At 36.4% G+C, this 23,345-nt stretch overlaps 1 protein-coding gene and 1 non-coding gene across 7 annotated transcripts in view; one reads left to right on the forward strand and one right to left on the reverse strand.

Moving 5' to 3' along the window:
* The window catches only part of LOC122534470 (acetylcholine receptor subunit alpha-like), a 126,081-nt gene that overhangs the window by 77,917 nt on the left and 24,819 nt on the right, over positions 1-23,345 (reverse strand). The window contains exon 1 of one of the 6 annotated variants that reach the window (XM_043665119.1): positions 3,718-3,921. The exons of 4 other annotated variants lie outside the window; for them this stretch is intronic. The gene's annotated coding sequence lies outside the window, so the exon portion shown is untranslated. Of the gene's footprint in view, positions 1-3,712; positions 3,922-23,345 lie in introns of those variants that run through there. One more of the 6 variants, XM_043665118.1, reaches the window with a different exon arrangement.
* Trnan-guu lies at positions 13,122-13,195 on the forward strand. Its single transcript has one exon. It is a non-coding gene; the product is annotated as a tRNA-Asn (tRNA).

Here is a 23,345-nt window from a genome sequence, read left to right on the forward strand (position 1 = left end):
AATAAATTATTAAATTATTCTGGAGAAGTCATAACTTTGACGCTTTAAAACGAGACCAAGTTACAAAGTTATATTGATTCAAATCATTGACAATTTTTCATTGTTACTGGTACACTCTTCACTGTACTTCTCGCTATTTTTGAGCTTGAAAATTTGAAAATTGACAAACAAATTATAATCTTCCTCTGCGAGGATTTTTTGTTTTTTGAGTTCTTGATAGCAAATTGACATATCACAGATCTCACGTGCAGAACAAACGAGACAGAAGAATCGCGGGCTGAATTTTTCCAATTTTATGTCTCTCCACGACGTCTCGAGGGCTTCTCTCGTCGAATTTTTCAAAAAGAAACTACCTCGACTTCTTATTGGCATGTTTGCTGACCAAGCAGAGTATTTTTGCTCTTTCTCCTGATAATGGGAGATCTTGAAAGGACGTGTATCCAGAGAACTCGAGGAATTTCAATCAAAATTTTTGAACTTGTATTGAACTTTGAACTTTGCACCATTTTGCTGTAGAATTTCATTTAGACTTATGTGTATCACACTTGTATCTATTGTATCTATTGTGTGTTATATTGTTACAAATATTACTTATATCACTCGAGAAGCTACTGTTGAATTCTATAGAATAATATTCTAATATATAAATATATATAAATATATATATAATATTATTATATATTATATATATAATAAAGTATAGAATTATATTTATAATATAATAGTACTAATATATTAAATATAGAATAATATATTAACATACACTAATATATTCTGTACTGTTACAGAATAATTATCTAAAATTGTATCTCACAGTAAGAATTCTGGCGAATAAAGAAAGTTCGACGAGTATTCCAAGAACGTGAAGCTGACAATGACGTTGAATGACGCTTTGAAAATGAAATTAATTCAATCTTGCTATCGAACGAACGTGGAAAAATCTCACCTGAGCAAACGTAGAGACACAGTTGCAGAAACTACCTCACAAAATCGATAGAAGTGTTCGTACATTTATTATTTTCGATTTGGATAACCTAATTAGCAGTCTAACAACCTTCGTTGATCGAACTTTGCCCGCTTTCCAAATGTTCGATTACAAAATGTGGCGAGAGCAAAAGGATGTGTTAATCCGCCAGGGCAAATATCAATTATCAAAACTAACTATCTTCTCGAATCCAATTATCAAACCAAAAAAAAAAAAAAACGAACCCGCCGTGGATATGTATATAAATTCTGAGACATCGCTGAAATGTCGTTCGTCCAGCAGCGAGAGCGAAAAATAAATACAAAGGGAAATAATGATTTCACATATTCTTGCTGGAACGCATTAGGGATGCCCATAAGTAATTTGATGTTGTGCAAAATTTCATTTTATTTAAGATGTTAATGCAGTTTCAATCTAGTATAATTTAACAATGAACACTATATATATGATATAATTACATAGTATACTATAGTATAATTTAACAATACAGTATAATTACACTATAGTATAACTTAACAATAACGCTATATATATAATGTAATTTAACAATAAGCTAAATGTCAATGTATTTAACTAGGTTATAATATAGGTTATAATAGGTTATAATATAGATTATAATAGGTTATAATAGGTTATAATATAGATTATAATAGGTTAAAACAGGTTATAATATAGGTTATAATAGGTTATGTTATAGGTTTATAATAGATTATAATAGATTATAATATAGATTATAACATAGGTTATAATATAGGTTATAGTATAGGTTACTATATAATATATTATAAGACAGGTATAGGTTACTATAGTATAGGTTACTATATAATATATTATAACACAGATTATAATATAGGTTATAATATAGGTTATAATGAGTTGGATTATTGTCACTAGATGGCAATGTCTATTAAATCTCAAGAAAACGACATTACTCACAGGACACCCCTAATATAATATAATCCGGGAAGCGGTTGGGAACGCAAACGATCCGCATAATCGCGGTAAAACCTGCAAAACCGAGGATCGCGATGCCCCGCGGAGAGGCAAAGGTCATTCATTCCGCGAGGATTACTTCATTCCTCTTCGACTTTCGAGGCGCACGCGAATTCCACGACGTTCCATGTCCGTTCAATTGAAAATCCCGATAGGTTCGCGGGCGCCCATCGAAGGTGACCTCCCTTTTCCCCCGCCCTTTAACCTATTCATCGTCAGCCCCGGTACCATGATTCCGCCCTGGAATCCGAAGGCCATTCTGAACATGCACACACGTGCATGCACGCCCCGATCCAATAAACGAGCACCGGAGTCAATTGTGTATGTTAAAATATTCCGCGTGCCCGGCTTTCAACGACAGGATGGGCTTGCTGGGCTTGAAGAGGCAGGGGGAGGAATGAAAGACGTACAGTTTGACGTACAGCGAGTGGAAGAATTGCAAAGGCTACGTGTTTCACCGCTACTTTACTTTATTCGACGCGGTCGTTAAAGGAAGACGTAAATTTTCATGGGCATTTTTTGCCAGGGATCTCTTTAAGTTCCAGGGGACTTCGCTGCGCGGAGATAGCGAAGGTTTGTATTAACTTCCTCGGTGCCCAGGACAGGATATCTCGCTATTGTGTTTGTCACATGGACGAGAAATCTCGTCGCAGTGATGTTGGTTGTATAGAATCATGGGCGAAAAATTCTTTCAATAGGAGAAGATATCTTCAATAGGCGAGATATCACGGCCTTGATGGTGCTGCAAAAATGACACCGATGGCAGCGATGTTTCTCGTTCATGGTACTGCTAATGTGACAAACACGAGATAGCGAGATATCTTGTCTAAGGTAGCGGAGAGATTAAATAAAAACGTTGAAAGGATTTGGACAAAATGATACGAGTGATTTTTATGACTATTCGTCATCCTGAGGGATGATTTTCGAAGGAATGTTTGATGTGTTTGATTGATTGTGCATTGTTCGAAGTGAAGAAGTGCGAACAGAAATCAATGTCTTAACTAAAAGAAATATCTTAATTGTGTTATAGTACGCGCATATGGTTTCATAATAAGATTAAAAAAATATATATATTGTACAAATGAACTGTGGATTAATAATACGATTAAAGAAAATGTGTATTCTCAACATACTGCATGTATTGTAATGTATTGTACATACTGTGAAACATGTATTATATTATAATACATATTATAATATTATTATATATTATATTATATTATATTATATATATTGTACATGTAACGTATTATATGTATTGTAATGTATTATACATACTGTAAAATATGTTTTGTATTGTAATATATTATATACATTGCATACATAATGTATTGCAACGTATTGTATGTATCGTAATGTACATTGTACATATTGTAAAATATGTATTGTATTGTAATATATTATGTGCATTGTATACATAATATATTGCAACATTATAAAATATGTATTATAACATATAACTTATGTATATATATATATGTGTCTTGAACATTTGAAAAGTTGGCGCTTCAAACATGGCGGAATGAATTGCACTTATCTATATTTTGAACATTTAAAAAGTTGGCAGAATGAATCTCTGATTCGCCAAAATAAATTTAAACTGCGCTATACCGTAAATGCTCTGACAATCAAAAAATTCGTACGATACTGCAAACTTGCATATTCTACCAAAAACCATCCTTATTGTACACTGACAACAATAAATTCAGGCATAAAATACATATACAAACTCACCTAACCTCCATCAACTTCTTCCACCCTAAAAGATACTTCCTCCGAAGATATTTCCTCCTCTCCAGTAAGGACTCGGCAGTACTTTGACCTCCATAGTGTCAACTCGAAGCAGTATTAACAATTGTCATTACAACTGTCCACAAATTTCACAACGGAGGCAATAATTGAACTGAATTTATTGAAAAAATAAATGAAAACCACACGCTTTAAGTCACCGACGGCAATAATTCACTCAACTGTCAGTCGCGTGATGTCACGTCACGTGACTCGCCGACGAAACACGCGTCACGTGACCTCACCCGCGAAACACGAGTCACACAACGCGCCAAATTCGAATTCGAATTCGATTCCTACCGCATCATTCAGCAACGCAGAAGCGATTTATTCCCGATCGAGGCGTCTCTCGATTCGTTCGCCGGTTGATCGACGAGCCGGTGGACATAACGTGGCCGTGATAAAGGCAGGAAATTTGCCAGAACAGTTTTGAAATCGGCAAGCCCGAAACGGGGACGAAAGTGACGAGTGCCAGGGAAACAGCGTCGCCAGCGACGTTTAATTGGACGAATATTTGCGATAGAACGCGTGCGATCACCTGTTGCACCGACAGAAGGCACGCGCTAATAGCAGCCCAGGCGAAATAAATTCTCTCGTCAAGACAGATTTGACGCGGGTATTTGCTTTGCGGGACAAGTTTAGAGTTGAAACTCGTCGTTCGAAAACGGGCGAGGCAACGCAACGACGCGATGTTTACCGAGTGAAGGACGCGGATTAACTGACTTCGCGAGGACTCGATAGAGGTTGTGGTACGGGTTGAAAATTGGTGGGGTGATCGGGAACGATGGAAGGGGAAACTCTGGTGGATCCGATAATTTATGTAGGATTATAGTTTACACAGTTCTATTATCTTTTCCATTTTAACACATACGACATTAATTGTTGAATTTTATAAAACGACTTGTAAAATGAAAGATATATTGTACAGTATAATATATTAAGTCACTCAGGAAAGTATTCGAACGTTTAGGAATTTTTTATGAATATGAAATATGATACAGGTATGAGTAGACTGTGGATTTTTAATTTTAAAATTAGCAAAATTTTAAAATTCTTCGAATATTTTCGTGATCCACCGTATTTTATAAGTAAAAATTATCCTACCATTTTCTTTCAAATTTCTTAACAATTATATCGCATTTTCTCCATCCAATCTCGTGCGAAATATCCGAAAAGAATCGTATGGTTACACATTAATTTTCCCCCCCGTGCGTCAACCTTTTTACACCACCACCTGTTGTCCAGATTCTTCAACTGTCCCAATAAAAAGCAATGCTCGGTGCGGAGAATGCGATCCGCAATTCTCATCGAAACGACGATGGAATTAGAGAAAGGCGTGGTGGACAAATGGGTGGTGGAACACCCTTGGAGGAGGTGGTCGGTTGGAGCTCGTCTACAGTGTTGCCAGAGTAGACGTTAAGGGGAGTATTTCTTAATTAGCGGCTCGCCTCGAAAAACGAGGCGTTTCGAGCCAAGTTAGCCGCTCCTTCGATGCGCCAAGCCCCTTACAAGCATCTCGTAGATCACGATTTGCTTTAAGTGCCTTGAGGTTCCTTAAGCTCGATGGAGACGAGGAGACCGAGGAGCTTGTTTCGAACGCGTCGCCACAGGCACGTTGTACGTTGATCGCTCGATTTAGATGTTGATGAAGATACGCACAGTGGAGGTGGTAAACAAATTACCAGCGGTGTGTTTTTCAAATGAACATGGCGGAAATGATGAATTGAGAGTTCATTAAGAATTTTTAAGTTTCATAAAATTTCAGTACGAACGTTCGAAATCATTTTTAACATTCCATCTAATATTTCTAAATATAGAATCACTGAATTGTCTTTGAAGTTAGTGAGGAAATAATTTAACTGTAACAATATTACGATTTTTCCAGTGTAACTTGTTACTTCTTTTTTTTTTTTTTTTTGACGAGTTGATCGACGTAGAAATTATCATAAAATTTCAGTACGAACGTTCAAAATTATTTTAAATATTCCATCTAATATTTTTAAATATAGAATTGTCAGAAATCTTTGAAGTCACTCAGAAAATAATTTGTAAATGTACAATATTACGACTTTTTCAGTGTAACTCATTTTTTTTTTTTTTGTACATCAGACAAGTTGACTGATGTAGCATCATTTAACTTCCGATTATTAATAGCGTGGCGATGTTTATTACTTGCAGAGGCACGTTATTGTGAATTTAATAGAACCCGCGCACAGATAGCCCGATCAGAATCCCCTTTCCCCCATACCGTATCGGGTAAACGAATCGAATACCACGAGTAAATGTAGCAAGATAGCAGTTCGCTAAGTAAACGGAGATGTACTTGATGGTCACCAGGAAATAAATAGCCCCGGTTACGGAAATTACGAGATCCTCGGCAGGAATTCGACGTTATCCGTATATTAACCACGGAAAATCGACCGGCAAACGAAGAAACTTCTTGATAAAACGTGTTCATTTCGCTTGCGGGACGTCGACATTTGTCTTATCAGGAAATTGTGATTTCTGGCAGCATCTAACGACGACAAATTCGAACGACGACGAATACACGTGTTCTACGTCTAAAATAGAGAAGCATTTTTCAACCAGCTCGTAGATTCAACGTAAACAAGAGAGATGTCGACGAAATTTTGCACATTAAGTAATAACGTTAGATGATAATCCATCTGTCGCCATCATCGCCTTTTTACGTATTGTTAAATTAACAAAAACATGTGTTCTCTTCATATGGGAGCCCTGACATGGGGTGCTGATTGTTCTCAATACGAGGCAATGATAAAAATGATAAGAATTTTAATTGTAATTACACTTTCTTCTTGAAATCGTTTCTTATTCTTTTTTATTTGTTCTTATTCCTTGAAATTGATAGTGCGCGATGCAACAACGTTATTTTAAGCTAGGTTACAAATTAAAAATAAGTATGTCTCGCGAGTCCCCAGTTTCTTATTTTCTCTTCTGAGAAAGACGAATTTCAATTTACATAATTAATTCTATAATAGTGTTTGATTTGAAAAATACATTTCGATAAAGTCGTGTTTCTATGGGAAGACCATAACATTATTAATATTATTATATAGCAGACTATAATATTATTAATATTATTATAACATTATTAATATTATTATATAGCAGACTATTTATATTATTAGTTGTGGTAAAAATTTTAATTGTAATTATATTTTCTTATTGAAATCGTTTCTTATTCTTTTTTACTTGTTCTTATTCCTTAAAATTGATAGTGCGCGATGCAACAATGTTATTTTAAGCTAGGTTACAAATTAAAAATAAATATGTCTCGCGAGTTCCCAGTTTCTTATTTTCTCTTCTGAGAAAGACGAATTTCAATTTACATAGTTAAACGTTCTATAATAGTGTTTGATTTGAAAAATACATTTCGATAAAGTCGTGTTTCTATGGGAAGATCATAATATTATTAATATTATTATATAGCAGACTATAATATTGTTATTACATAATATTATTATTTATAATATTAAACGATATTAATGAATATTTATACAACTCTCGTTCTTCTGTTCTACTCGAAAAAGAAAGGATTACTCAGGCGCGAAATACATAAAAAAAAAAAGAAAAAGAAAAGGGAGTTGAATGTAACATCAAAATCGCGATAGAGAATCTATTTCGACGACTGAAATCGAGGATCGATGGAGAGACGAGGTTAAAGGGGGCGCGATAATGAAAATCCATCCTTTCAATATCTCTTCGATGGATATCGACGGGGAGAAAGTACAGAGGAGTGGGCAAAAAAAGAGAAAACTGCCTGGAAACGAGAAACGACGAGTCGTGTCGAAGCGGAAAATGGAATGCAGCAGCTTTGTATTCAATTGTTTCGCCTAAATTTATTTCCGACGAAAAAAAAAAAAAAAGAAAAGAGAAAAAAAGGAAAAGTTGCTTCGCCGAAGCCAAACTGAAATCTAAAAAAAAAAAAAAAGAGAGAGAGAAAAAAGAAGAAAAAAAAATAAAAGAGCGAAACCTAAAAAAAAAACAGAACACGCGAGAAAGGAAGTTGGAATGAGAATGGAAAAGGGATGAAAATGGTAACTCCTAGAAAACTCATCGACCTGTATACACTGACAAGTGCACGAGCATTTGGATAGTTCTAAATTATTGTACAAAGTATAATTTAAACGAATCTCTGAGACTCTGGAACAATCAACCTTTGTTACACGTTGAAAATCTCATACGTACGTTATAATTTAAATGAGATGAACGAATAGGTTCATATTTACATTTATTGCATTTCCGTCCAAAGAGAAATCAATATTTCTGCAAAAATAAGCGTATCTAAAATTCATTATTTTAACTATTTTAGTTAATTTTAATTTACACACTACAGTTGATAGATATTGATAAAGAGAGTGGCTGGTATTATAATATTAATTAGATGGCTGAAGATTCCAGAGATGATTTTAAGTACTACATGTTTGTTCGTTGTTGAAATTTTCGAAATATAATGATTGAAATACAAAGTGTTTCTACATTGAAGAACTTCATGTACAGATATTATGTAGAATGCATCAGCGAAAGCATTTGTCAAATTAATAAGTAAACAGAAAAAGGAACGTTCATCGATTAAACAAGAAATATCATCGACAAGCTATTAAGCTATTAAAATTAACAAGCTATTAAGCGTCCAATTATTTATTTATGCACGGTAGTGTTCACTAACCTCTTGCCCTGTGACAAACTATTCTACATTGTTCAACATTTTTCAAGGAATAACAGTCGAGTTTAGCTGTAAAATAAATCGTGAAACGAAATGTTAATTTTTTTCAAAAAAGAAAAAAAAACAAAGAAAGAAAGAAAAACGAAGTATGAGAAACAGACGAAAGAAATACAGACAAAAAGATCAAATCGAGACACGTGGAATAATTATGGTGACTACTGGGCTTCCGTTTGGCTCGTGCACGATATCGGTTTCCGGCTTTGTTTCCACGTTCGACTCTCTCGCTTACCATTTTTTTCTTTTTTTTTTTTTTTTTGGGGCCTTATAGGTCGTCGATTGCTCGGCAATTTTGCATATCGAGCGCCGCCGGCTATTATTTGAGCGTCGACACCGAAAAGCTCGTTTTTCCAGGCTCTCAATGATGGACAATCGATCAGTCACCGTGCACCGTCGATGTGAACGAACCGTGAAACTTCCTTTCATAAACACTCGTTATTTTCCACCGCTTTTCTCGTTATGACGAAACAGAACTCGTCCCGTCCTCTTTTTTTTCTTTTTTCTTTTTTTTTTTTTTGTCTCAAACACACTTCTCCTCGTTCCCCGAATTTTTCCTCCAGCGTTCATTTACATCAACTCCTTCTTAACTGCCGTCATTTTTATTCAACGGTTCGACGGATTCCAGATCCTTTTTCCTTCCCTTTTTTTTTTATTATCGAAAGGACGATTCAAAGGAGAAATAAATTTCCACTGACGTGAGATTTCGTTCTCTTTTCTTCTTTTCAAGCAAGCAGAAAATTATATTTTCAAAAAATGTTTTAGAACTCGACAGTGTAAAACGCAAATTTCGAAATTCCCGCCTTTTCGAAACGAAGGGAAGTTGAAATTCTAGAATTTTAAGAAATTCTTCGAATTTTCATCTCCTTCAATTTCTACCTGCTTCGTAAATTTCTTTTTAAGCTTAATCCCCATTCGTACTTGCGTACTAGGTTTTAAAATTCAGATGCGTCAATTTTATCATTTTGCCTTCGTCGTTGAAAAAATCCAAAAAAAAGAAAAAAAAAAAATACGTCGTCATTGTATATTGAAGTATTGGCTGGAGTTATTCGATTTGAGATAAGGAGCGGAGGTAACGATAAGGATCTAAGAAGATCTCAGGAGGAGGATTTATAAAGAGGAATGCAGGAGAAGAAAAGGTACACAGATGACGATTCTTTTTCTTTTTTTTTTTTTTTTTTCAATCGAATACTCGGAGTTAACGATAAGGTCGTGCTGACGTCGCGATAAGGAGGCCCCGATTGGGCAGAGATCGCGTGCTCGACAGAATACGGGCCACGAAACGTAATGTTATCACGGGCCGCACAACAGCTGCACTAAATTTTTTTTCGCCGACAGTTCTACTTTTCGAACGATAACTTCGTGGCCGGTGCGCGCTCAGCCGCGCGATCAACCTGATGCCCTTATTAATTTCCACACTCTGTGATCCGTCACATTTCTCCGTAACTGCAAAATATATATTCGTGCAGATCGAACAATAGCCGCTGAAAAATTGTAGATATTTTGAACTAAAAAAAAAAAAAAAGAAAAAAAAGAAAGAAAAATCATACGATGACACACGCTTGGCTGAATTCCATTTAATTTAATCGACGAAAATTTGGTGACAAAAGTGAAATTGCGAAGATTCGATTGTCAGATACGTTGAGAAACTTTTTTCTTAACCTCTTGCGCTGGAATGACGTGCCACAAAATTGCAATATTTTCTCAGTTTCAAGTATATTTAAGTATAAGGGCAAAACAAATAATAAATTTATTACTTCACAATCGTTTCTATCCAGTGACATCATACCGACGAGTTCAAAAGAAAAAGAAAGCGACGATTTTATTGTATATACGATTCGGTCGCTCGTTATGGTCCGCAATCAGTTGCCAGCGCAAGTGGTTAACCACTTGCGCTTGAATGACGTGCCACGCACGTCGTGGACTTTTTTGTCCCAAAATTGCAATATTCCCTCAGTTTCAAGTATAAGGGCAAAGCAAATAATAAATTTATTACTTCTCAATCGTTTCTATCCAGTGATATACCGGCGAGTTCAAAGAGAAAGCGACGATTTTATTGTATACCGGTTCGGTCACTCGTTATGGTCCGCGATTCAGTTGCCAGCGCAAGGGGTTAAATTGAAATTTTTTTGTTTTCAAACTTTGCTGCATCGTTTTGTTTAACATCAAGGTTACACAAAAATTCAGAAGATCCTAATATTAACGTTCGAAGTTCGATAAGACGGCTTCGAGAAAAATGTAATTCACCGTACATGCGTATTTCATCGTTCTATAAATAAATTAATTAATTTTCCTGTAAAGAGAGCAAACGAACTTCGTCTTTCATAATTTCAACATCTCTGCGAGACTTCAATTTTGTTTCATGCATTTTTATCCTCCTAGATTTCACATAAAAAAAAAAAAAAAAAAAAAATTGAAAGAGCCTTTGAAAAATACACAAGTACAGAATTTACAGAGCAAATACCTTCTCTAAGATATAAATGTTCTCTGTCCGCGAATATCTTTTATTCAACGTTCTACGTTCGTTCTGCATTTGTTGCATTAACGTTACAAGTATGCTAATACGCAGCAGTAGAAGCGGGGTCAAAGTTCGTACAATCGACTGGTATCAAGCTGTAATTCGCTGCTCCTAATACAACCAATTCCTGGTTGTGCAAATGTGTTATTAATGAATTTATTAAGGTTATTGAATTTGCCGTGGAATTTATGCACATACCAATCGATCTCAACATATAATCAAAATGTATGCATTTATTAGCGCACATGTGTATGTATGTCTCCATTAATGTGACCTATCAAAAGCCTCCATTTACCCCCTCTGCATATTCGAACAATATTCTCTATAAAATTTAATAATGAATTTCACCTTTCAACTTATTCATTAGTCATAGGATAAACCAATAGGTAATGCTTGGGGATTATTTGCATAAAAATCGTTATTTAAATACAATATATTTAATATACCTTATTTATAATAATTTTTTTTAAACTCTCTGTTGTATAAATCTCATTTTTCTACTGCGATTATTTCACAACGAAGTCATCCGAATAAAAGATCATTTGCAAGTGATTTATCTGATAAAGTTGCCTCTCCCCTACTCCGAACTATTATTTTCTATTTTTTATTTCAGAAAAAATTTGCCCAATTCTGGCAAAAATATTCGAACGCACGATGAAAACTTGCCGATGCTTAAACAGTTGTAACTTTGTTGAACAAAATCGTACAATGGTCTATCTAAGCTCGTTTTCAAGCGCACGCCCTCTGCTTCGACATTTCTGAGTTCGTTTTCTTTCAATGATATTTCAACATCATATAATGAATAAGAAATTAAAGGTACCTTTCCTCAAAAAGAAGAATTTTTCATGAAAGATTCAAACGACTGTAAAAATACTGAAAAATTTTTTTACGGCTAAATCTGTGAAACGGTTTCAAAAATTGGAGTCTTCCCTTTACAACGACCCCCTAAAACTTCCGATACGATTTTCTCTCGCAACTTTATTGAATTTCGAATGACTCGACAACGACTGGACGAAGAAGTAGAATTTCTGAAATTTCTATCTGACACTCAAAGTTCAATAAAATAAAAAAAAAATGGTACGTCAAGTTTCAAGGGGTTGTACACAGAAAATTTCAATCTTCCAAACCGTTCAATCGGTTCAATGGTAAAAAAAATTTTTTCATCGTTTCTACAAACGTTTGAATTTTCAATTACAAAAAAGAGTAGCTCCATTTTCCCATACGCTGGATGATGTTAAAATATCTTAAAAAAAAAAAGAAAAGACCCTAGACTGTCAAAATAGAAACTTCTCGCTTTAAAATGACCGTGAAAATGGATTATTGCACGATTTTTTATTCACAAAGTCATCAACAAGTTCTCATCAAATATGTTTTACGATTACTTGTAAATTTAGCAAGAGTAAAGAACAATGAATTATAGAGAGACCGAGAGAGAGAGGATGTTGGCTCGCTACAGGAGAGAAAAGAAATTGCCCAGAAGCAATCTCTTGATGGATTTTCTGATTAAATGTCCCACGCAGGGAAGCACTCGCGGAGATGCATATTTTTATCGCGTAATATTCGATAATTCCGGCCAACAATTTCCTTCAGCCCGTCTTTTGTCCACCCTTTCGCGTTAGACGACGTTTCCGCTTATTTCATCCCGGGAGAAATAAGTAATATAGGGGAAATAAAAATACGCAAGGCGTAAAAAGTAGAAAAAAAATTTAAAAAAAAAATAAAAAGGCGCAATTGGCCATTTTGTGGCCAATAATTCCCTCCCAACCAATTACGGCTGGCCATTTAATCATTAATTACAGTAGAAACAGAGCGAACAGATGAGAGTGTTTAATTTTAATTCGTACGACCTTGTCCGCATTTCTCAGTATTTTTTTTTTTCTTCTTTTCTTCTTTTATTATTCGAAACTTTTAATGATATTTAATTCTAACGTTAATAATCACAAGTTCAATCGTAAAAAGGAGAACGTAGGTACCGTATGATCGAATGATGTTATCGCGAATAAATTACATGGTTTCCTGTACGAATATTAATTTAAAGTTAGAATGCACAAAAAGCTTAGGTTCATTTCACAATAATATTCTCCAAGACTCCATGTGCCTCCGTGGCGCAATCGGTTAGCGCGTTCGGCTGTTAACCGAGAGGTTGGTGGTTCGAGCCCACCCGGGGGCGGGATTATTTTTTCAATTTTCTTTGCATTTACGAATAAATTAATCAGACAAATTTTACAATTACACGATTGTACAACGTTTGTTTTAATATGCTCCAAAAATATCGTGCCAGCCTTAATTGCGATTTCTACACGTCTTACGTGAATGTAATCAGCTGTGCTATGCGCACGATGCGTTATGTAAGAAAAACATTATTCCAACAAATTCTTTATTTTGTATCAATCGTGGAAAAATAATAACAATGAAGAAAATGTGACACTTTTTGCCTAAGCTCTGTAAATTATTCAAAACTTGTGAAATCATTTCATTGTTCACTGATAATATTTTGCAACCGAGAAACATAAAAATTTTAACTCTTTAACAATGGCATCTGCAATAAGTAAGTTCCTCCAGCGTCCACTAGGTGTCTATGAAAGTCTAGTTGTTCTCGCAATTGAAGTTGGAGGGACGGGGTTATATCCAGAAAAAGAAATGCTACGTAATTAGTCAATCAGTAGTGTTTAACTGATCGATTTAGCAGATGATGACTATCGGAGATGATCCCTGATTAAACTCCGCTCCCTGACTTCCATCAATCGCAACGACGGTTGTCAGAGGAAGAACTGATGCTAAATCATGACTCCTTTTTTTTTTTTTAAACATCTTATTATAGTAATAATTGGTGATAAAAAAGTATCACAAATGAGGAAAATAATGAAAAATCAATAACTCTTTTATGGAATTTAAATCCAAACATCTTTATTCTTTCTTCAAAAATTTTCTCTATAGGCTTGTGACGTGTATAGTTATTTATATTATTATACAGGATTCGTGACTAAATGATATAAAACAAAAACAATTTTTACAAACACGTTTTTTAAATTTCTTATTTTATTTAAAAATATAATAAGAAAAAATTATATAATAATTTTAAAATATAGAAAACATAATAATAAAAAATTATATGATAATTTTAAAATATAGAAAACATAATAATAAAAAATTATATAATTTTAAAATATAGAAAACAATAATAAAAACAATAAGAAGAAAATAAAAAAGATTGAAAATGAACAGGTTATGACTTTTTCAAACTCTTTCAGTTTTTCAGTGGCCACCCTGTATATATCAGGACACAACTTTCGAAACCGGGAAAATAATACGAGCTGTGTTCTTCGAAAACTCGACAACGAGAAACGACGAGCATTTCTAACAAGGCAAGAAGTAGTTAGTCATGGCCGATCGATGATTCAGTAATAAAGAGGAGGGGGCAAGAGAAGAGAAGAGGTTGAAACGATGCACAAAGGCAAGCGAACCCGACAATTTCGAGCGTCGCGAAGTAACGTGTCAGATTCGTCGGCGAATTTGTTGCCACAGAGTATTACGGGGTTATGGGTACACGTTCCCGATCTCATTTAACTTTGAACTGCGTCGAGAAACGGCGCTGTACAAGCGCGAACATCTGCCGTTGGAGCGTGTTGGAACTTTCGAGCCCTCCCCCTCCTCCTCTTCCATCCATTCGCGCTATACTCCTCCGCTTCAACTCGTTCGTTTCTCCCTCCACTCAAGGATTGCTGCGTCTCCGCGATAACCCGCAGATCGGTGGGAACACGTGCGTATTATTCCGTTTGTGTCCCAGCGGGACTCGTGATACGCGAAATCGGTGAACGATGGGGAAAAGAAGGAAAGAGAGAGAGAGAGAGAGAGAGAGACAGAGAGAGACAGAGAGAGAGAGAGAGAGAGAGAGAGAAAGAATGAAGACAGATTAGGGATTTGTATCGCTGAGCGCGCGGTTTTCGAAAAATGTGAACAACGACGAGACACGATCATCCGGGACTCGGATTTTCAGGTGTAGATTAGGGAATCGATTCGTGGCCCGAGATGACGGAGATTGGACGAAGTGGTTCGAGGCGCGGGCGACCGCCATATTGGAATATTAGGCTCAGCGAGTCTACGAGGGAGGCGAACGGTCCGATTGAAGGGTGAATTCTATCGATTCCCTGCAATTCGATCGGCTTTCGGCAATTCTCTCTCCTTAGTACGGGGATATAAGAAAGGATATCCGCAATGCGATAGTTTTTTTTCAATGGAGCCGGTGAAAGGTGAGGAATTTAGATTAGGGAGGGAATTTAAAATGGATCTGTTGAAAATTGACCTTTTGACGAGTAATACTTTCTGGAGCTAAAAAAAAAAAAAAAACCCCAGGAAGAAAAAGAGAAAATGGATCTCTGTAAAAATTGTAGAAATGAACGTGGGAAACTTTGACACATCTACTGTATAACAAAGGGGGGAAAAAAGAAGAAAATTATCAAACTATAAGAACAAAAATTATACTATATTAATATTATGACATAACCACCAATATATTACGACATAACCTCTAATATATTAAAAACCTCCAGATATATTAATGACATAACCTCCAACTCACTGCAAGAGACTACAAAAAGAAAAGAAGAAGATTCAAACTACAAAAACAAAAATTATATTAATTATGACATAACCACCAATATACTACGATATAACCTCCAATATATTAATGACATAACCTCACACACACTGCAAGAGACTACAAGAAAAAAAATTATATTATACGTATATTAATGTTATCATATAACCACCAATATATTACGACATAACCTCCAATATATTAAAAACCTCCAGATATATTAATGACATAACCTCCAACTCACTGCAAGAGACTATAAAAAGAAAAGAAAATTTAAACTACAAGAACAAAAATTATATTATACGTATATTAATGTTATGACATAACCACCAATATATTACGACATAACCTCTAATATATTAAAAACCTCCAGATATATTAATGACATAACCTCCAACTCACTGCAAGAGACTACAAAAAAAAGAAAAGAAGAAGATTCAAACTACAAAAACAAAAATTATATTAATTAATGTATATTAATGTTATGATAAATTAAAAACTCAATAAATTAAAAACCTCGAGATACAATATTAACATAACCTCAAACACTCACTATTGCAAGACACTGCGAAACGTCTTTGCTCGCGAAACTTTTTTGCGCAAATTAATATCCGATTGAAAGCGACTGCAGGCCGGATTAATTAGCAAAAGTCCATCAACAGCCTCGGCCTTTTCAACGCGGCGGCGATCGATACTAATTGACACTTTACAGCCCTCCCTTCCTCCCCTTCTCGTGCAGTGAAGGCGGCTGGATTTTTTTCGGCGGCAAAGATAAGGAGAGGGATGGCGAAGGGTCGATGCACGAAGAAAGAGTGTTCCACGCGGACAAGTGGAAAGTCATTATCGCGACAAAGACGATCGAGACGATCGCGGTGGACTGGAGAAAGCCTATCAGTTCTCCGCAGGCGGAATCGAAGGAAGCCTCTGGCCGTTTCGCGGTACAGCCACCGGCGGACTCTCTCTCTCTCTCTCTCTCTCTTTCTCCGTGCCTTCGTCTCCACGCCTTTTGTTCGTTCTCACGAGAAAGCCCCTGGAAAGCCGTGCGGCTGGCCGAGGTAATTCCCCCGGAACGTTGATTCCACGTTGCTCGACCGTGAGTTCGATCAACTTATCACCCGGGCTCGCTCGTGTTCCTTCGACCCCCTTCCATTCGAGGGAGGAAAAAGTCGAGTTTAAAGCGGACGATTTATTCTGATGGGACTGTGATGAAATTTTTTTTTTTTTTTTTTGACAATTTGCTGTACTGTATCGTAAACATTTATCGACTTTACGATCTTTGTCAAGAGAGCAGGAGCAAACTGATTCAAATTTGTTTTTTCAGGAAAAGAAAGAAAACAGAATTTGATCAATATTTAAAGAGAAACTAATTTGTGTAATTTGTTCCGACCAACTGCAGACTTGGACGTTTCCCTTCTATTCAGTTCCGTTTATAGATGGACTTCTTCATTTGCCTGAATCGTCGTCAAAATCAAATGTCAATGGAATTAACTGGGATTTTCGCCGTCAAAATGACAGATGCAAATGACCGAATGAAATGTAAATAGCTTATTTAATTTTCACTTCCGTGACATAAGAAGAGATTTGTCAGTAAATTTGTATCATTAATCGAAAAACATCAACCTGAGATGTCTGAATAAGTGAATTCAATCAGAGCCAGAAAGAAAGAAAGAAGAAAGAAAATCGACGATCGCGATCGTCTCAGAAAGTTCAAGCTCCATCGTTTGATCTCGCGGGGAATTTCACGCTCGACCGGCATTCGCGGTCGACAAACCCAGCCAAGATCGAGCTTTCGCTTCTTCTTCTTTTTTCCTTTCATTCTTCCTTTCTTTTCTTTTTTTGGCCCTGCCTGGGGCTAATTTGCACTTCGAAAGATCCTCAAGATCTTTGGCAGGGAGGGGAAGAGATCAGGACCGCGGGCCGAGCAACAAGATTATCGACGATCGGCTCGTTTCCTGCTCGAACGGCTCGATAATGCGATCATCTTGCTCGCGGTGCCACGAAAATACAGATTTTCCGCAGATTCGAGCCCTTTCGCCGAGGCGACAGCTTCGTTTCACCAGCAAAATGCCAGGAGAAAAATGAGATGAGAGAAATCCTTCTGTTTACGATGCTGGTCGTCAAAGTCTGGCGGTGAGAGATCGTCTCAGATCGCGAGATTATACTGATTTCAGAGGTAAAATTGTTGGAAGAATTCTATGGTACGTAGATAGATACCGAAGAACCTAATACTGTATTGTAGATAATAAATTTATAAATATATCATTCTGTATATAAATATATATATTTTTCTCATTGTAGTTATATTTATTTATTAAATATTACACAGTCTACTAAATTTACGATATTTTGTTTCATACTGAAAAATTTAATACTGTCTATATTGTAGATAATAAATTTATAAATGTAGCAGTTTGTGTTATATATAAAAATATTTTATTGTAATTGTATGTATGTATGTATGTATATATATATATTAAATATCAATATTTATAAAATATCAATGTCAATATTTATAAAATTAAATATCAATATTTATAAAATATCAATGTCAATATTTATAAAATCAAATATCAATATTTATAAAATTAAATATCAATATTTGTTACCGATATTTTTTCTCTTTCTTGCAAAAATTCGTCGTTCAAAGTGACGACTGCGTTTTCTCAAAATTTTCCCTCAACATTAATGCTTCAGTATTTTATTCGGCTATTCAGTATTTTATTTAATTTTGAAGTGAAAAAATTTTCGCACAGAACGCGAAAACGTGACGCTATATAATGTAAAATTCCCAGAAACGTGGTAACTTTGTACAGCAATTTTCCAGAAAGATTCCACTCTCTTTAATTACATTCAAAAAAAAATATGAACCCGCATAAAAACCCGTAGTCTGTTCATCGCACGTAAAAATATTACTGACCCTGAACGTTAATTATCAGCGTTGTTAAAAATTTCGATAATTTAGCGAAGAGGCAAAAATTACGTTCGAAAATTAAGTCGTACGTTCCTTCAGAACAAGATTCTCTCCTCGTATAATAGATAATGACCCAGACCAAAAGGCCGACGTTCTTCGCCGACGCCAAAAAAAAATTCAAGCTTCGTTAATAAAGCACTTCGCACGCCTGTTACAGACACGTTTCGAACGTACGACTCGTCGAATTACCACGAAAGAGACGAGAGGCACCATCGTCGTTGCGAGGTAATTCCGACTTCAGGTGGCCCCGGTGGGTCGTAACTGTGCGTTTTTAGCCAGCCGTGAAACAATAATTCTCAGCCGGCCGCGTCGTTTCCTCCAAGGTGGCCGTGGAAATGACTTTAATCGCGCCTCTCGGCTCCCGGATGGCTGCTTCAGTAGCCCCCCCCCCCCCCCTCCCCCGGGATACCATTATCGTAAATTAGCTCGCTTCAAAGTTGCTTCAAACAGCGAGAGTGGGCTTATTGTTGGGACCGGCCCGTCCCGGGGTCGTTGTCTTAATTTCGTTCTGGTTTCTTTGTGCGCATGCAGGAACTAATTATCGATACTTGGCGAGTTTCCAAAACTCCCCACAATGCCCGGTTGCTGATATTCTTGTAAATTTATTTTACAAAGCCCAGAGCGGGGAGGGGAGGGGGGGGAGAGGGGAGGGACAGGAGAAAGAAAGAAAACGTGGAAGAATTTTTCTGAAAAGGAAGAATTTCATTTCTGGAGAAATCAGTTCCGTTAACACGGTACGTGTGTACGAGATTTGATTCTTCCGTGTGTATTAGAGGGAGATGGGATTTCCAGGTAGAGGTTGGAGAAGTTAATTTGATGAGAGAAGCACGTGATGTTCGGGAGAACATTTCCTCGAGAAGAGAAGTTTAAAGGAAAAACACGACTGTAGAACGAAGGGAAAATTATTATATTACACCAATTATGTATCACGTTTCGTGCTTGTTCGATTCGCTTCGACATCGTCGACGACAATGCGACACAGAATAGAAGTTTCATTGGTTTCATTTGAGAAACTGAGGACTCGAGTGTTTACTTTCGTAATACTGGGAAATTTAATGTAGAATTCCTAGATCCAACTTTTCTCCGTATTGCGGCAGGAGGGAACGATATGAGAGGAAAATATTCGACATATGATCTTTCGCGTATTTCTCTCTCTCTCTCTTTCTCTCTCTCTCTCTCTCTCCCACCCTCTTTTCGAACGAGAAAGAAAGTTTCCAACCGACTCGATCTAACCAGAAGGTGCTCACTTTCCGACACGTTGTACATAAACTTCCAACTCGATTACACCCGCTTTTTTCCCATTTCCAGCCATTTCCAACGCGCGAGGGTAAAACTCCCTGACCGCATTAAGGTGAAATTTCATGTAAGTGTCAGACGCACTCGCGGCAAACGTATTTGTATTAATAATATCGCGCTAAAAATCTGTTACATATATCCTGTAATATCCGGATATATTTTCTTAATTAAACGATGACATTGTCAGTTATTTTCTTTATTAATTATTTAATAAAGAAATTTTACTTTATAAAAATCTGGCAGAAAATCACTTATTTTTTTGATTATCAATATTAATTATAATTATTATAATATATTAACAATATTATAAATTATTAATGTTAATTATAATTATTATAATTAATTATAATTATGATAATATTAATAATATAATAATTATAATTATAATAACATTAATAATATTATAAATTATTAATATTAATTATAATATATTAATATTAAAAGAGTAACGTGTCGTGATTAAAATTGAATGAAATTTCTTAGAAAATATTATTTTATGACTGAAATTAAAGTCCAACTATCAAGTCAGAAAAACAAAAAAATGCAGTCAATGTTTGGTCGTGTAAATGTAGTCAGTTTCATATAAATTCGATCGACAGGATCAAGTCGACTTAAATAAGAATCATTTTGTTCAAAATCAAACACGAATCAATTCGAGGTATGTTCTTAAATAATTAATTGTCAAATCAAGAAACAAAGCGTTGTCCATTTTAAGCGTGAGACGCATGCGCCGTGAGCAATATGCGCGTGAGACATGCGCGTGAGATTGGCGGCGCGAAACGCATGCGCCGTGAGACACGCGCGCGAAACGCATGCGCACGAGACATACGGGGCGCATGCGCATTTATATACCGCCTGATACGAACGCAGTTTTTGAAAACAAGAAAAGAAAAAAAAAAAGGAAACAAGAATACAAGCTTCATTCTAAAGGTCCTTCCTTTCAGAGAGATTTTCAATGAATCCTCAATGAGTCTACGTTACGTACACGGTTCAGTTTAGATAAGGAGAGGAAAAAAAGAAAGAAAGAGAGAGAGAAAAAAAAGGAAAACTGAAGAACGATGGCAGTTTGCTCGGTGGCTTAAAAGCTCGCTGGCTTGGTGCGACAAGGAATCCAGAAGGCACAACTTTTCCAACAAATTGAGTTTCGACCCTTCAAGCATTTTCCCTCGATATCTCCTCAGTACTCTACGACGGATTTTTCCGAAGGGTCAATGGAATATACTCGAACTCGATCCCGCTCTGGCACGATAAACGTCCCCGTGTGGCCAACTTCTTTCACGGGAGAAACGTAGGAAAAAAGAAGTTGATGGCCCTTTTCCACGATATCGGCACATCGACACGCTTCACCATTCGGTCTTACGTAATCTATCCGGCGTCCTAACATCGTGGCAAAGGAAGGGAAAGGTGCCTTGGAATTGGATGTTGCGCTGCCACCTCTGGGGAACGTTCTCCTTATATTTTCGACCAGGGTTCACCGGCATCGATCGAACGAAGCTGTGTTAAATTAGATGAAGCTCTTTCGAGGCAATTTATATTTTACATTTATATTTTAATTTAGGATTTCGCGTCCGGCGAGAACAATTCTGAATTGTGAGGTAACTAAATTTGAATGTTTTTCTTTAATTTCGAGGTTGGCCACAGAAAGCCAGAAAGAATATAAAGATAAACACTTCAGCTTCCTGGAATTATTACACGAATAATGTTTTCTTCTTCTTTTAAATTGTAGAATTTTTATTGGTTGGTTCTACACGTGAGTAGTATACGAGCGAAGTTGAACGCAGACAAAAATCTAGGTCTCGACGGAGGCTAGCTTCCGGTACATTAAGAGCTTAAAATAAAGAAATACGCGCGAAGAAGTAAATAATGAGACATACTGACGCGGAGATAAGCAAATTAATCATTCAACAGACACTAATTTATCTTCTACGTATCGGACATCTAACCTGAATCTATCTAAAACTGAAACATCAATCTAGAACAGCAACTATCTATAAACTCGCAGCATAGGAGCTCCATTTTTCATCTCGCCACCATTTGACAAACTTTATCTCTCGCCACGGACGTTTATTTAACGCATTTATCAAACGAGAAAATAATCATTAGACCACTTGGGATATTTATGCAATTTTATATTCTTACTGCAAGATAATTAAAAAGAAAGACAAGGAAAAATCATTTTCGTTGTTGAATATTATTCTTCTTTCTTTTATTCTCTTTAAAAGAAAAATCTAGGTCTCTTTTTTCGTTTATCGCTTTCGCTTATATCTATATGTTATGTACGCTAGTCCGCAAACGTGTTCGAACGTTAAATGAGAATTTGCAGAGATACTTCAAATTGTTACAACTTCGTGAAAAATAATCGTACGACAATCCATTTCGGCTCGTTTCGAAGCACGAAGCCTCTACTTCGACCGTCTTCAGTTTGTCTTTCCCCGGCACGTTTCCACAATCTCGCAGCGAATGAAAAAGTGGCAGTAAACCGTTCCTCAAGACGAAAAATTTTTCTTCAGAAATTCAGACGACTGTAAAAGCACTAGAAAATCCTTTTTACGACTGAATCTACCACAATTCAGAAGATCAAATTTTCCTCTTTGCAACGAAACTTTAATACTCCCCTTCGCGATTTTCCCTCGTCGTTTCATCGTTTCAATTTTGAATCGTTTCACTTGTTTAACAAGAAAATTACGAACGTTCAAGTTTTAACGCAAATAACATCAATCAGTATTAAACGATTTAAAAAAAGAAAAACTAGTGTCGTTTCCTTGCAATTTAATTCAATCTTACAAATAGCGACTAGTGTTCGACGAGTTTTAAAAAACGGCACCGCAGCTAAGAGGTTAACGAGCTCGTGTATCCCTCGTTTTGAAACGGGGGAACTTACACACTTTATCCCCGCCTGCTTGTACAAGTAGCCCACCAGCGAACATCACTCGTCAACGGAACGAAGCGCAGCGAGTTCGCCCGTTCCGCTGATAACGAGACGAACTTTCGGCTACTCGGCAGGTAGTCTATGTGATACATGGATCATTAAGGAAACTAGTTTCACCGGTTATCATCGGTACGTCGTGATAATACCGCTCGCAGCGTCGTCGTCACTCGGTTTGACCTCGTTCCCCCTATCAGTCATCGCCGCCCTCTCTCGCCCCTCGGCGGGAATAAAGAAACGGCGGAAGTAAATGAAGAAAGCGGCCAAATCGACCGTGAAACGGTCGACAGTGGCGGAGAAATGCGAGGCGAGAGTGCGAAATGCGACGAGAGAGGAAACGCACCGACGAGGCAGGCGAAGATTAGGGAACGAATGGGGAGGAGAATAAAAGTGACGATAGAAGCAGCTGAACTGAGCAACCGAGGAAAAAGATAATCGACAAATAAGGAAAACAGTCGGCAAATTTCAAATCGATGATAATAATAGCATAGAATTAAATGAAATTAAGGAATAAAATAATCAATAATAAT

This window comes from Frieseomelitta varia, unplaced genomic scaffold, assembly GCF_011392965.1.
Source record: "Frieseomelitta varia isolate USP_RPSP 00005682 unplaced genomic scaffold, Fvar_1.2 scaffold_60, whole genome shotgun sequence".
NCBI lineage: Eukaryota > Metazoa > Arthropoda > Insecta > Hymenoptera > Apidae > Frieseomelitta > Frieseomelitta varia.